Here is a 12,957-nt window from a genome sequence, read left to right as displayed (position 1 = left end):
GGTCTCAGTGCCTGGGACACACTAGTCAGCTGCTTAGCTCATGTCTCCAAGGTGGGTGACAGCAGAAGAAAAGTCCTTGCTCCAGGCTAAGCTGAACTCTCCTGCTGAAGGCAAAGCTCACAGAAAGCTCACAGCATCCCAAAGCAGCACCATGAAGTGCAGACCTATATTGCCTCTGTGACAGCTTCAGACAACCTTCTCTGCTCCAAAAGGGTATACAGGAAGGTCCTAGTGTAATAAAACACTACAATCCATGCAAAATTCTCCTTCCTTGCAGGAAAGGTAAGAAAAGGGAAGGGGTTTAGATCAAGAAATCTAGATGGAAGAATACACAGAACATTTTAGACACACAGGGCCCAGACCTCATCTGCTTTTTCTGACTTTTCTCAGTAGATCTAAGAAAAGATACTACATCTCCAACAAAATCTGATTCCCTTGTACTCAAGAACTAACCGTGATCACAGGAATAAACCACATCTGAGCACCATTTCCAAACTCCTGTTCACGATGAAGAATATGGTACAAAAAGCTTGTGGCAGACTAGTTCGCCAGTTGTTTAAAAGAGTTATACTCCTCCTTTTGTTAATTGTATCTCATTCCTCTTTTTCATATCCCTTTCCATCACTCTGTACTTCTTTCCACTCTTAAATATTTGAAGGCAGTTCTGTAACTCTGCGGTTGTTCAAACTACAAGTAGTTAAAGTTTCCAAATGTTCTCCATAAACACATCCTTCCTCAGGCCCCTTATCCTTTATATCACTCAACACTGGTTTCTTGGAGTCAGTCTGACACTGATGTATGAAGGATTTGATTTTGCTTTCCTTCTACATCTGGCTAGAACAAGAATAATCCCACTGGAGCCATTGGAATCATTCTAAGTGAGAAAAAAAACCTGATCAAACCAACAGACTCATATGAGCAGCCACTATTCAGTCCAGGTAGGCTGAGCTGAAGACTGAATTTGCAACCTTTGAATCTAAATAGCTCATTCTCGGCGGAGACCACAATTTTGAAGGCCTAAATCTCTTCCAACTGCTTCCTCAGATCATCCTCCTGTTCAAGGAAATTTGTACACATTGATGCTGGGTTTAGCAAACAAATGTAGCAAACATGAAAGAAGAGTTGTGGAAAATAACAAAAAAAGAAAAAAGCCCAATATCAACAGACAGAATGAGAAACAGAAATGTCAAGTATTAATTGCTGAACAGACGTGAGGAATGTTAAGGGAAACTGTTTGGGGATTTATGTTCAAAAAATAAGACAACTTCCCAAACTATTTCCTTTCAAATATCTCAGTATTTTCCATAAATTCCATGTGCATGTGTGGTGCTCTCTGATAACATACAAATCTGCATGCATAAACTGTTTTGAAATGTTTGTACAGTTTCATCCAAAAACATGACTATATGTTTGTGTTTTAATTGTCAGCAATGGCAGATTAGGCAAGAGCCACATGCATCATGTCAGGGGCACTGACTAAGTTTAGGTGGTACGAGCACAACCTCCCCCCTTTCTGGCTGGGTCTTGATAACAAAGAGAAACCAAATTATCTGAAGGACAAACCTGCAGTAAAGCAGCAGCACAGCCCCTGCTCTCAGTGGCCAGGGTGCTGGCCCAGACAAACCCCCTGAAACCAATAAAGCCATTGCAGATTCATGCAAGTGTAACCAGGAGCAGAAATTTGCTGATTTCCAGGTCACACATCAGAGTTTTTTGCAACTCTGCAAAAAAATTAAGCCTTGTGGGAGGGGTTAGGTGGGGGGAAGAGGGACTGACACTTTGCCTCAATCAGTGTTGTTTGAAATGTCTTTCATTTATTAACATTCTTGCTGAAGCCAAACTTTAGTTCCACTCTATCAGGAATATAATGCAGCTGCATTTTCTGGATGGGAACACCACCAAAAATATGTTAACTGTACAGTCAACAGCTATGTCTTGTTTACTCTCATGCGTAAAAACCACACGGAAATGATCCTCATAGGAAATTTCTATCTGTGTGCAAATAGAAACAATAGGAGAGACTGGAATGGGATGCTTGCTGAGAAAGGGGGTGGGAGAGCTGTGCTGCCTTCTCCCCAGTAAGCAGCTTGCTCCAGCCTACCTGGACTGGCAGGAGCTTTGTTTTGCCCAGGATTTGTCTGAGAAACTCTCCTTGATTCCCTCAAACAGAGATCCAGCCTGGGCTGTTGTGGTACATAAAGAGAGTTGGCAGGGAAGATGCATCCAGCACCTCAATACTTTCTGTTTAGGACATTCCTCTCAGAGATTTTTCTGGAGCTTGTGGATATCCCTCAGCCCTTGCAGCCACACCACCACAAGAGCTCAGCCATGGCTTTATTCCTTTATTCCCATGGGGGAAACCCTGAACTCAGTGGGGATTTCTTGGCCCTGCAGTTGCTCAAATGTTCTTCAGACTCTGTCCTGGTGTTGTGCCCATGGCTTCATCCAAGATCACTGCTGGGGTGGCTGGCTGTGCTGTCCTCTCACACCAGGACAAACCTTGATGGACTGAAGAGCTCTTCCCCCTTGTCCACAGCCCAGGCAGGATGGATACAAAATCCACCATGGCCTGATGCACCAGAAACTACATGGGGAGCACTTGGCCCACCCACCCCAGGCACAGGGAGGGTTAAATATTAACCACACCAAGCCTGCTGAGGCCTGGCAGCCCCTTGGGCTGGGCAGCAGCCCCCTGAGCCATCCCCAGCCAAGGGAAGAGCAGAGAGCACACTAAGGAGCCTTGGAAATATGCAAGGAGCTGCCAACGTTTGCTGCCAAACACTTCTATCTTTCGACAAAGATAAATCTGTTGCTTACTTAACCCAGCCTTTATGAAACTCACAGCTCTGGGTTTCCAAAATAACAGGAGCAGAGTAGGGCTGGCTGGTGTCCTGGTGAGCAGCAGATGTACACGGGGCAGTGAGAAGGTGACAACGTATTTCATGAGAAAAACTGCTGGATAGTAAATCACAGATGATAGAAATAAATAAGAACTTAACCTCCATGGACCAGAGGACTTATCTTCTCATGTTTCTGTAAAGGCCAGGTGTCTGTTTACTTAAGAGAGCCATTAAGATATAGTGTTAATAATGAAGAACAAAAAAATCTGCTACTCAGAAAGAACAATGAACATAAAAATCTTGCATGGCAAGGCAGATGTAATGCAATAGTGAGAGAGCAAAAGGTGACATAAATACATAAAAGGGTGTCCTCAGCTGTCACACAGTTTGCAACCCAAGGCCAGAGGGAAGAGAGATGTTGGGACACAAGGCACAACACCCACTGCAGTGCTGGCTCTGAACTCCAAGGTCTGCTTACTGGGGAGCTTTTATCCATGTTCTACACAACAGAATAATGTCATCCCAGGGTTTGGGTGCTTTGCTGGGGCTTTGGGGCCAGCCTCCTCCATGAGGTCCTACATCTGGCTGGCCAGGCATTACCCATTGGATAGAACTTTTGGCAGATCTCAGGCTTCCTGCAAAAATGAGCCAGACTCTACTCTCATTTTCAGATCATTTGCTTAGTTTTTACAGGGATAGGTGCTGCAAAACCACTACAAATACTGGGAATATAGATATATAGAATAGAAACTCCCTTTTTAGCTATAAATCTCACTGGTCCCAGGAAATACTAATTTTCTTTTAATACTACAGTTATTATCTGGCAAGAATATAGCTCCTTACTCTGCCACTCATGACCCAGGCTGAACCTGTTTGGCCTGTGTTATTGTGCTAGTGTAATTCAGTGGAAAAGAGATTGGATTAAACAGGCAGCTCTGGAGGAGTAAATAAAAGGAACATGCTTTAAAGAGTAAATAGACAAGTCTGGGTATAATGGAATAACTCCTGGTCGTGCTAAATCAAAGAGAAAATAATGCCCTCACTAAAATCTGCACATGGGTGTTTGTCTCTGCAAGAAAGAGAACCAACAAAACCCAGAGGGGAGCAGAGGATGCTCTGGGGCTATCCACAAATCCACACTAGAAACAGTACCCAAAAAAAAAAAAAAGAGAAGAAGAAGAGGCAAGCTCCCTGAAAAAAAAAAAAAAAAAAAAAAAAAAAAAAAAGAGAGAGAGAGAAGAAGAAGAGGCAAGCTCCCTGTAGCAGCCAAAGCTGTGCTGAGGAAGAAACCACCCAATTTCTGAATGAGCTGCACAAGTTTTCCAAAATGAGTGCACCGGGTAAGCTCCAGTTAGTTTCTCACTGATTCAAGATCAAATTTGTTTAGCAGCAGAAATATTATTTTCTTTCCTCACTGTCAGCCCTGCAGCTCAACCTGGAATGGCAGGTTGAGTTCTCAACTTCCCCTCCCCTTTTCCTTTCACACTTCTCTGACAAAGCCAGGAGCATGTTTGATGCTTGAAGGCAGTAAGGGGATTTTCCTAGCACAGAGAATCCTACAGGAGTAGCCAGAGCTTCTGTCCAAGCCAGCAGCACAATGTCCTAAGGCAGGAGAGAGGCCTGGGAGGATTCAATACTCCCTGACAGCCTGAGCATGAAGATTCCAGCTTTGGGAATGGTGAGCTGGCATTATCAATCAGCTCAGCTGTAAAGTCAATTGATTTAACTTCCTTCACAGGCAATTTAACCCCCAGCAAAAAGTTGAGAAGCTGCTGATATGCAGCTCACTGCATTCCCTCCCTGCTCACCAGGAATTTGTACTCCAGGAGCACTGCAAGAGAAACAGGGCACTCACCTCTCCAGGACCAAAATAAGAAAAAAAAATTGTTTGCAAGCCAGTGGCTGATTCTGGCTGTGTTCACTCCTGTATAATCCATGGTGGATCCTGGTCTGTCTCCAGTCCTGGGTTGGCCTGCAGAGAGCAGGGGAAAAGATTTCAAAATCAACTCTCATACTGCTGATATGAGCATTAAGGATCCAAGTGGGGTAAGGCATATGTGGAGTCACATTTCAGAGCTGACATCCACATTTTCATGCAGTGGCATCAGAAAAAGCACATTGTGCATGACTCAGGGACATTTGTTTCCCATCAGCAGAGGAAATTCTCAGCACTTTAAAGGTGTGAGGGTCCTTCCCATGGGAAAATGGGACAGTGAATCTGGGAGTTAAAAATTAAGTTCTCTTCCTCATTTCTGCAGTGACTTTAGCGACAGGGCTTTAATGAAGAGTTTTGACAATATACAACATTTTTATATGTTGGCTCAGCTTTATGGATGTATTGCTTCTCCTCTGCTAACAAGGGAATAGGGATCATCATTTCAGCTGAAAGACATATAAGTGCAGGAAGGCTAAAAATACACCATTTTATGGAGCCATTTTTCTAACCAGGCCCTAAATGTCTTCTTCATAAATCATTTGCTATCATGAAAAGGGTAGGAACTCCGAGTCCTGATGTGGCCATAAATTGAGATACCCAGATTACAGACACAACCATCCCCACCTGAGCATAGCACTTAAAGTGAATAAATAGAGAGAAGAAATTCCACATATTGTAAAGTTATACAGTGCAAAAGAATTCTTCAAGGAATACAACATCCTGAGCCTCTGACAAGGAAATCCAGGCCAGGCATTAGGGAAAAAATGAATACATTCAAGGCCAGGCAGAATTAGCAGGATGATCAATCTGAATAATCCAAGGTGCCTAAACTCAGATGTATTTTCCAACAAAGCTAAGTGTGACTCTATTGTGTAGTCCAGCACCAGGATGAAGGACTTGGGTTATGGACACCAAAGTCATCTGCATGAAAAGTTTCTCAGGGCACCAGTTCAGAAAAGATTCAAAAGCAAAGCCATAATTAAAGCTGCAGGTCAGCATTTCCAAATCACTGAGCCTGACTCCAGTGGGGTGCTCTGACAGGACACTGAGCTCTGTGAGCCCCTGTGCATGGGGCAGAGGGGCATTAGTGCAAGGAGTGACCTGCCAGAGCTTCTGCTTTCACCAGCTAAAAGTTCCTTACAACCAGTCCTAGAGCGACTCTTTGCTTTCACCTGGCCAAAATTTACTCCCAAAGTGTGTTTTCCCAGAGAAGTTGCAGGGCACACTCCTGTTGACACCATCTCCAAGCAGCACACAAGCTGTGCCTCATGAGAAGCCCTCTGGGAGGTGCTTCAAGGTGGGCTGGATGAAATTTGGGTGCAGGAAGCAGGGCAGCATGTCTTGAAACTCAGGAGTCCAGAAAAGGAGCAACATCCTTCAGTACAAACACAAAGTTTTTGTCTGTGAAAAATGGCTTGTCAAGAGATTGTGGAACAGGAATGCATTTGGGATGGTGTCTGTAAGAAAAAAATAAGAAGACCCTTCTATTTGAGTAGAAAAACATTATTGCTAGCACCTGTATCCTTGCAGAATTACTTTTCCTAAACATAAGTCCATGTTCTTCCAAAGACACAGCCCGAAAAGTTTAGTCAGGCATCTGCAAGAGCATCTTAGTTACTTGTAGCTACTTTTTGCACAGCTCTCAGAGATGTGCCGCAACTTAATAGTTCAAACATGTTTATTGGATCTGAATAAAGCCTTGTGGGCCACTCAGAAGTGACACAAAACTCAAAGTGTTAGCCCAGTACCATTTCTGACAAGTCCATTTGAAGGCAGAATTGCAGCTGATTAGAGTAATGAATTTTGGTTTGAGTGGCTGTCCACAGGCCTGGAAATGTCTATTTCATTCTTTTGCCATTTAGTAACTGAGTCCTAGGCATCAGAACAGTGAACCATGTACGTGGCTAAGTTGAACAACACAGGTTTTCACTGGAGGAGAGTTTGTCACCCAGAATTTACCCAAGCTGCAGCACAGAGCATGGATAATAAGCCAGATAAGCCCTTTTCCTCTCACTGCCACTTCAGATGTCAATCACATGCAGCTCCTGATTTAGAGCAATTCATGCCATCGCTCTTGTGAGCTGGAGGTGAGAATGCCTGCGTGAAGCCCCGGATGCCAGCACAGAGTGCAGGGCACATGGTGTGAAAGGTGTAGGTGTAGGGCAAGTGGCTGACACCACCATCCCCTAACGAGCACAGTTTGCACAAAGAGCAAGCTGAGCACACGGGCTAAAACTGATAAACTGTTGGTCAGAGATGAGCTGCAGCCACAGAATTCATCTCTGGGTCCAAGTCTCTCCCAGAGCTCAGGAACACTTGGACCTGGAGCTGTGATTCAGCCTGTTGGAGACAGCCTCACAGAGACACTGTGGGACACAGAGGTTTCCAGTGCCTGATCCAAATACCTACATAAGCACATGGCACTCCCAGCATCTTCCTCTTCCCTTCCCATTGTCCTGACACGTCCTCATCAACTCACTCCAGTTTGTATTGTGTTTAGGGAAGCTTTGCAAACATTTCTCAGCTTTGCCGGGAATTTATTTCTTCATCCCAGTTTGTGCTGAAGGTGGCCTAGGAAATTACATGTTATTCTAGGCTATAAGGAACTGCCCATGGCTAAACATTCCCCTCCCACACCATGGCATTAAGACAAAAGAGAAGGGGAGAAATACATGCCTCTGAGTCTCAGTTATGGTTGAGCAACAGAGGGGTGGTTTATTCCTCTGCTGCTGAACTCTCCTTGTGGTGCAGGGACACCCATCTAAGCTCCATCAGAGGCAGTGTGCCACCTCTTTGTTCCTCATATCTGATACCATGGGAGCTGAGTTGTGTGATTTCCTAGGCCACATCAAAAGTTATTGGCAAGATCTCACATGGGAATAAATCCTCTGAGACCCAGAAGTACTAGTGAGCAAAAGGAAAAACAGGTTGGAAGCTCTGCAGAGTCGTGCTAAGATGGGTATTGATGATCATTGGAACACTGGTGTGGCTCAGTGCAGACTCTGTGCAGGCACGTCTCCATTGTGCTCCCAGTGCATTCCAGAGCCACCTCAATTCCTGTCAATGTCTGATTATCCCTCCCTTCCCTTCATAGCTAAAGGAAACATTGAAAATGCCAAGATTTACTTTTGTTTATTCTGTCTTTATCCATCTCTCCCTCTTAGCTAGTAAGTGCTGCAAGCCTGTGTTCTGCTATGTACAGCAGTAGTGTGTGAATAATAAATAACAATGATATGCTTTCAGCCAGAAAATAAACCCCATATGTGTCCTCAAGTATCTCTTTTCTCTTGAAGTATTCATGCAAACATTGGTTCCAGAGACTGTTATAATCCTGTTTACTTGTCAATGCTCAGAGTGAGCATGTAATTACAGTTCCACTGTAAGATACTTAACATGTAATTCAATGGCAAAGAGCTGCCACTTTATTATAGTCTTCTAAGTTTGGATTTATGCCCTGAAATCTAAATTAGTCCCAACAATTTCTGTTCAGAGGAGGATAATTTAATGCAAATATTATCAAGCACACCAAAGAGCAAATTTAACTAACACAAAAAAAAATGCGAGCAAGTAATTTTTTTAAAAAAAATTAAGCTTGTTTTGCCATCACATTTTTCTTGGACTTGAATCTCACTAGGTAAGCAAAGGGTTTGTGTTTGAGTATGATGCCAAAGTGACATTAAAAGTATCAGTGGCAATCAGAAACCTTGGGAATCAGTTTTGTCCTTGAAGACAGACACAAATCTGCTGTCACACGTCTCTTATGGCAATACTGAAATGCGACCTTGATGTCAGTCCTGAGCTAAAAGAAAAGGAACTAAAGGAAATTATAGGCATATCTAGCCTTTGCTCACTCATTCACCATGGTGTAGCTGTCTCTAGGATCTGTCATTGTGCTACTGCCTGTCAGACCATCATCATCAACTGCACTAATTGGGCCCTGCCTTTAAAATAATCCATCCTCAGCACCACAATACTTCGCACTCCTACGGGCCTGTTCATTCAAGACTCAGAGGGCTTTACATGTCCTGACTGCTCAAGCAATGCAATGTGCCCAAGAATTTGGTCAGAGGCACAAGAGGGTAGCTGTGTTTGCCACAAGACAGTTACACACACACACTTGCCTATGGTCACGGGCTGCTCAAGGAACAGAGGGAGGACTCCCACTCTTGGTTGCACTCCTTTTCTGCATGCCTAATCTCTTGTTTTATGAGCCTCAGTTTCCCATTTGTAAAAGGAACTTCAATCTTTCAGCCTTTCCAAGGGCAGTCTGACACAGCCATGGGACCACTCAAGAGCAAGTGAGTTATCTATGGCCATGGAATTGCCTGGGTCTCCCTCACCACCTTTCAGCAAGGCTGCCAATCCCAAGCCATTCCCTGGCTGCTGATTGCCAGCCCTTTCAGTACAAAAATGCTTTTGTATTGAATACTTTTGTAACAAATACTTTTGTCCCTTTTGTTCCAAGGCCCAGAGGCCACAGCTAGGCCGGGAGTCCACGGGAGTCACACGACCATGGGCAGAAAGCCCCTGAAGCTCAGAGGAAGGAGAGGAGAGGAATGTGGGAGCACCGGGAGCCCAGGCTGCCAGCAGGGCCAGGTGTGCAGCACAGCAGCAGGGGGACCACAGGCCACGAGCCAGCACTGACAGCCCAGCATCCCTGATACATCAGCTCCTGGGGTCTCGCATGCATCTGCTGGAGGGTTTGAGATTTGCTGTGGGGATCAGCATGCAGCTGGGCTGCTGGATTTGCAGCATGTCTGCCAGGTTCAGCCAAGCTGGAGGGGGTGTAACCCCCTGGAAATCATGCAGGCACGTGGATGAATGTGCAATGTCCTCACCCGTGCATGCACACAAACACATGGGGAGAAGGGAGAGGTGAGTGTGGCCCTGGCTTGGATGCATTTGCAGAAGCACAAGAGGACCCCAGGAAGAGACATGAGTGACCAGCAATGCAGAAGCCATCACTTGAGAGCCACCAGACACCCCTTGGAAAATGCCTGGTCATTTAGCTCTCCTCTTAGCAACTCTCCACTCTGGTTTAGAGAGCTCGCTGAAGGTCCAGGTTCAAACAGCAGTTACATTGTGCCATCTTCTGGTTAAAGGCTGAGGACTCCCTCTCCAGGAGTCCTGCTTCCCTCCAGCACGCAAGGAAAGGTGTTTTCTTATGCCTTCAAGAAGTGGCATCTGGAGTTGTCGGGGCAGCTGAGCTGCTGTGGTGTAACATCACCTGCGGAAAGGAGCCACAAGCCCAAGGCAGTGTGTGAGGATCACGGGGACACGGGAGCTGCCAAACAGCCCTGGTCTGCCAAGCCTGATGTTCTTGCCTCCAGGAGAAATAACATTTGGGCATATCTTTTCAGTGAGACTTTGAGATACCCTTATACCCATTTGGCTGGCTGTGCACTTATGAACCACCTGTCGGTGATGAGCAAACCCCCAGGAAAGTTGAAAAGAAAGTAGGCTCAGCAGGGTCCTCAGAGACAAAACATGTTCATCTCCCTAGCAAGGAAGAGCATAAATATCCATAAATGCATGAGGACACATGTTCAGAGCTGCTGCCTGTTACTCTTGTGGACCATGAATGTGGGGAACTGGATGTTACCAACCCAGCCTTTGCTGCAGAAAAATGAAGATACAAAACTGCAGAGGGATGTATGATCTTGGAAAGAGAGCTCTTTGTGGAGAAATAATTGGTCTGAATGTGCAAGCCTAGACTTGATGCAAAAGAATTAACTGACAAATCCTCTTGTTTTTCCAGCAGCACAATTTATAATGTAAGTTTTTAAACACAGCCCCTGAAAGAGGAGTAATTTCCAACACTGCCACATCACACCCAACTCTGACCTCACTTGCACCAACACAGCTCACTGGATTTCAACAGCAGCATTTCTCCACCTACCAGGATAATTTTGCAGAGTAGGTGTGCAGGATGATGAGTTCAAAAGGAGCTAATTAGGCACATAGACAGACAAATTAGAAACAAAGACTTCACTAAATACTGGTTAAGCAAACACAGCTTCAGGGAAGATCCATGCTAAGGATTGCCATGAGCAGTGCTAGTGTGAGCTGGATGAATTAGGTGCACAGCAGTCCCCACCAAAAAGCTGGCACATAATGATGTTGCTACAGGAAACAGTATGAAAGGATGAAATCACCTCCTGTTCCAAGAAAGGGAAATAGCCACTACACTTCAGACACTGCAGAGCATGGGACCTGACAGACCTGTGGCTGCATTTGCCATCCTATTGATATTTAATTATTTTTCTTTAATGAGCTTTGCAAATGTGTTTAGTCTGAAAATGTCTTTTTATAGTGTTCTGAAATTTGAAGTAAATCAGGGTCATTATGAAAGCAGTCTGCTGATGTTGCACACAGGTATCAGCCAGTGTCAAGGTACTGTTCTAGTGTTAACTGAAGCTGGAGAAGCAGTCAGAGATTTTTACAAGATTTACATGACTTCAGCCTGGTCTGCCCACTTATAATCTGCCTGCACTTCCTAACATGCCGGGTATCTCCTTGAGCAAGTCTGTCATCAGCAGGAGACATGGGAACTTGTCCAGATTTTGCAGTAATTCGGTCGGTCTGTGCCCTCAGCGATTTGGCACGTGAGCAACCGGGAGCTTGGATTGCACCGTGCTGCAGCCTGGCCGTGCCTGAGGGCTCTGGGCATTGCATGGGCAGCAGGAAAATGCTTCCTGAGGCTGAGCTCACCCTTGCATCCAACGGCAGAAGAAGGATTTTGGGTCTGAATTTGGATGTTTGGTGGGTACAAATGAGAAATGAAGCACATAACCATCTCCCAGCAAGGAGCTTTGAGCTTTGCTAGTGTCTAACCACTGCTGTTACACAGTCAGCTCCCAAGAATAAGTCCTGGCCTACTCATTGCATCATTGCTTGAACACATTGGTAGTAAAATATGAAGTGCTTTTCTCCCTGTAAGTGTACCACATATCAGTCCCCCTTAGGTATCAGCTTTTAAGCTTTGTAACATTTTTCTTTTGATCATTTCTATGTCTACATTTCTATGATTGCATAGGCTAAGACTGACTCAGATATTCCATATGGGGTCAAAGCTGAGGGCTTCTGAAATCAGCAATCTAAACATTTAATTATTCTGTTATTTACTGCAACTTTCAAACTTTCTTTGAACTGGTTTTTTTTTTTTTCATTGAATCTACTTATGGGTTGCTGTTCATTCCTTGCTGCAACAGTTTTCCTCCTCTCCACTCAGTCTGGCTCTGTCCTCCTACACTTCTGGCATCACAAGCTGTCAGTTAAGGTTTTCTGCCAGGTCCTCTGCAGCACTGTGCATTTTACAGGGTCCCTTGGCCTCGCTCTCCCTTCCTAAAGAACTATCCCATTTCATCCCATCTCCATTCACTGCTGTGATTGCAGCTGGAATTTTTGACCCATCTCTCTCTTGGCCATTTTGTTGCTTATCACCAACAGCATTCCACCACAGGGGAGCTCATGTCACCAGGTCCTCATATGATGTCCCTGGTGAGGCCCCATTCCCTGTCCCCAGGCATTGCAGATGGTGTCCACAGCCCATGGATCCCCCTGACACTCTCTGGGACCAAGAAAAGACCAAGACTCCAAATGACCAGGCACTGGCATGGTCTTGAAGACCTGAAATGAGAGTCACCTCTACTGCTGATCTCCTTGGCACCCTGCCATGCCCAGGGGAGCTCACCAACAGCAGCAGCTCTCTGCTCTGGAAAATATATAGCCTGAGCAAGGGTATTTTTATCCAGTTTCCAGCACAGTGCAATATCAAATACCCTGACTAATCCCAAACACATCATGGGTGCACTAGGTTCACTGCCTCCACCAAACTGGGAAGGCAATTGTACATTATTTTTGGCATGATTTGGTTTTAAAGTGGCAGTGTTGTCTGCCAGCCATTGGATACTTTCCTGCCTGTTGTTGCACAAACTCCTCCAACAGACTGTGAAGTCTGGACACTTCCCCAAAACAAACAAGCTAATTACACAGAAGATGCCAAGCCCTGATTTCACTGTCTTCTTAAAGGCAGGTGCCATATTTGTTTGTAGCCAGTCTTCAAATGTCTTTGACCTGGAGGTTCACCGACTTAATTTTTTCTGGCAGTTTTTTCTCTCTAGTTGCGTGATCCTTTCATGTTGTCCAATTCCCACTGGCATCAGAGAGAATTTTGGCTGG

The sequence above is a fragment of the Passer montanus genome, unplaced genomic scaffold (genome assembly GCF_014805655.1).
Source record: "Passer montanus isolate IOZ18808 unplaced genomic scaffold, ASM1480565v1 scaffold51, whole genome shotgun sequence".
Lineage (NCBI taxonomy): Eukaryota > Metazoa > Chordata > Aves > Passeriformes > Passeridae > Passer > Passer montanus.
This window is presented reverse-complemented; position numbering follows the sequence as displayed.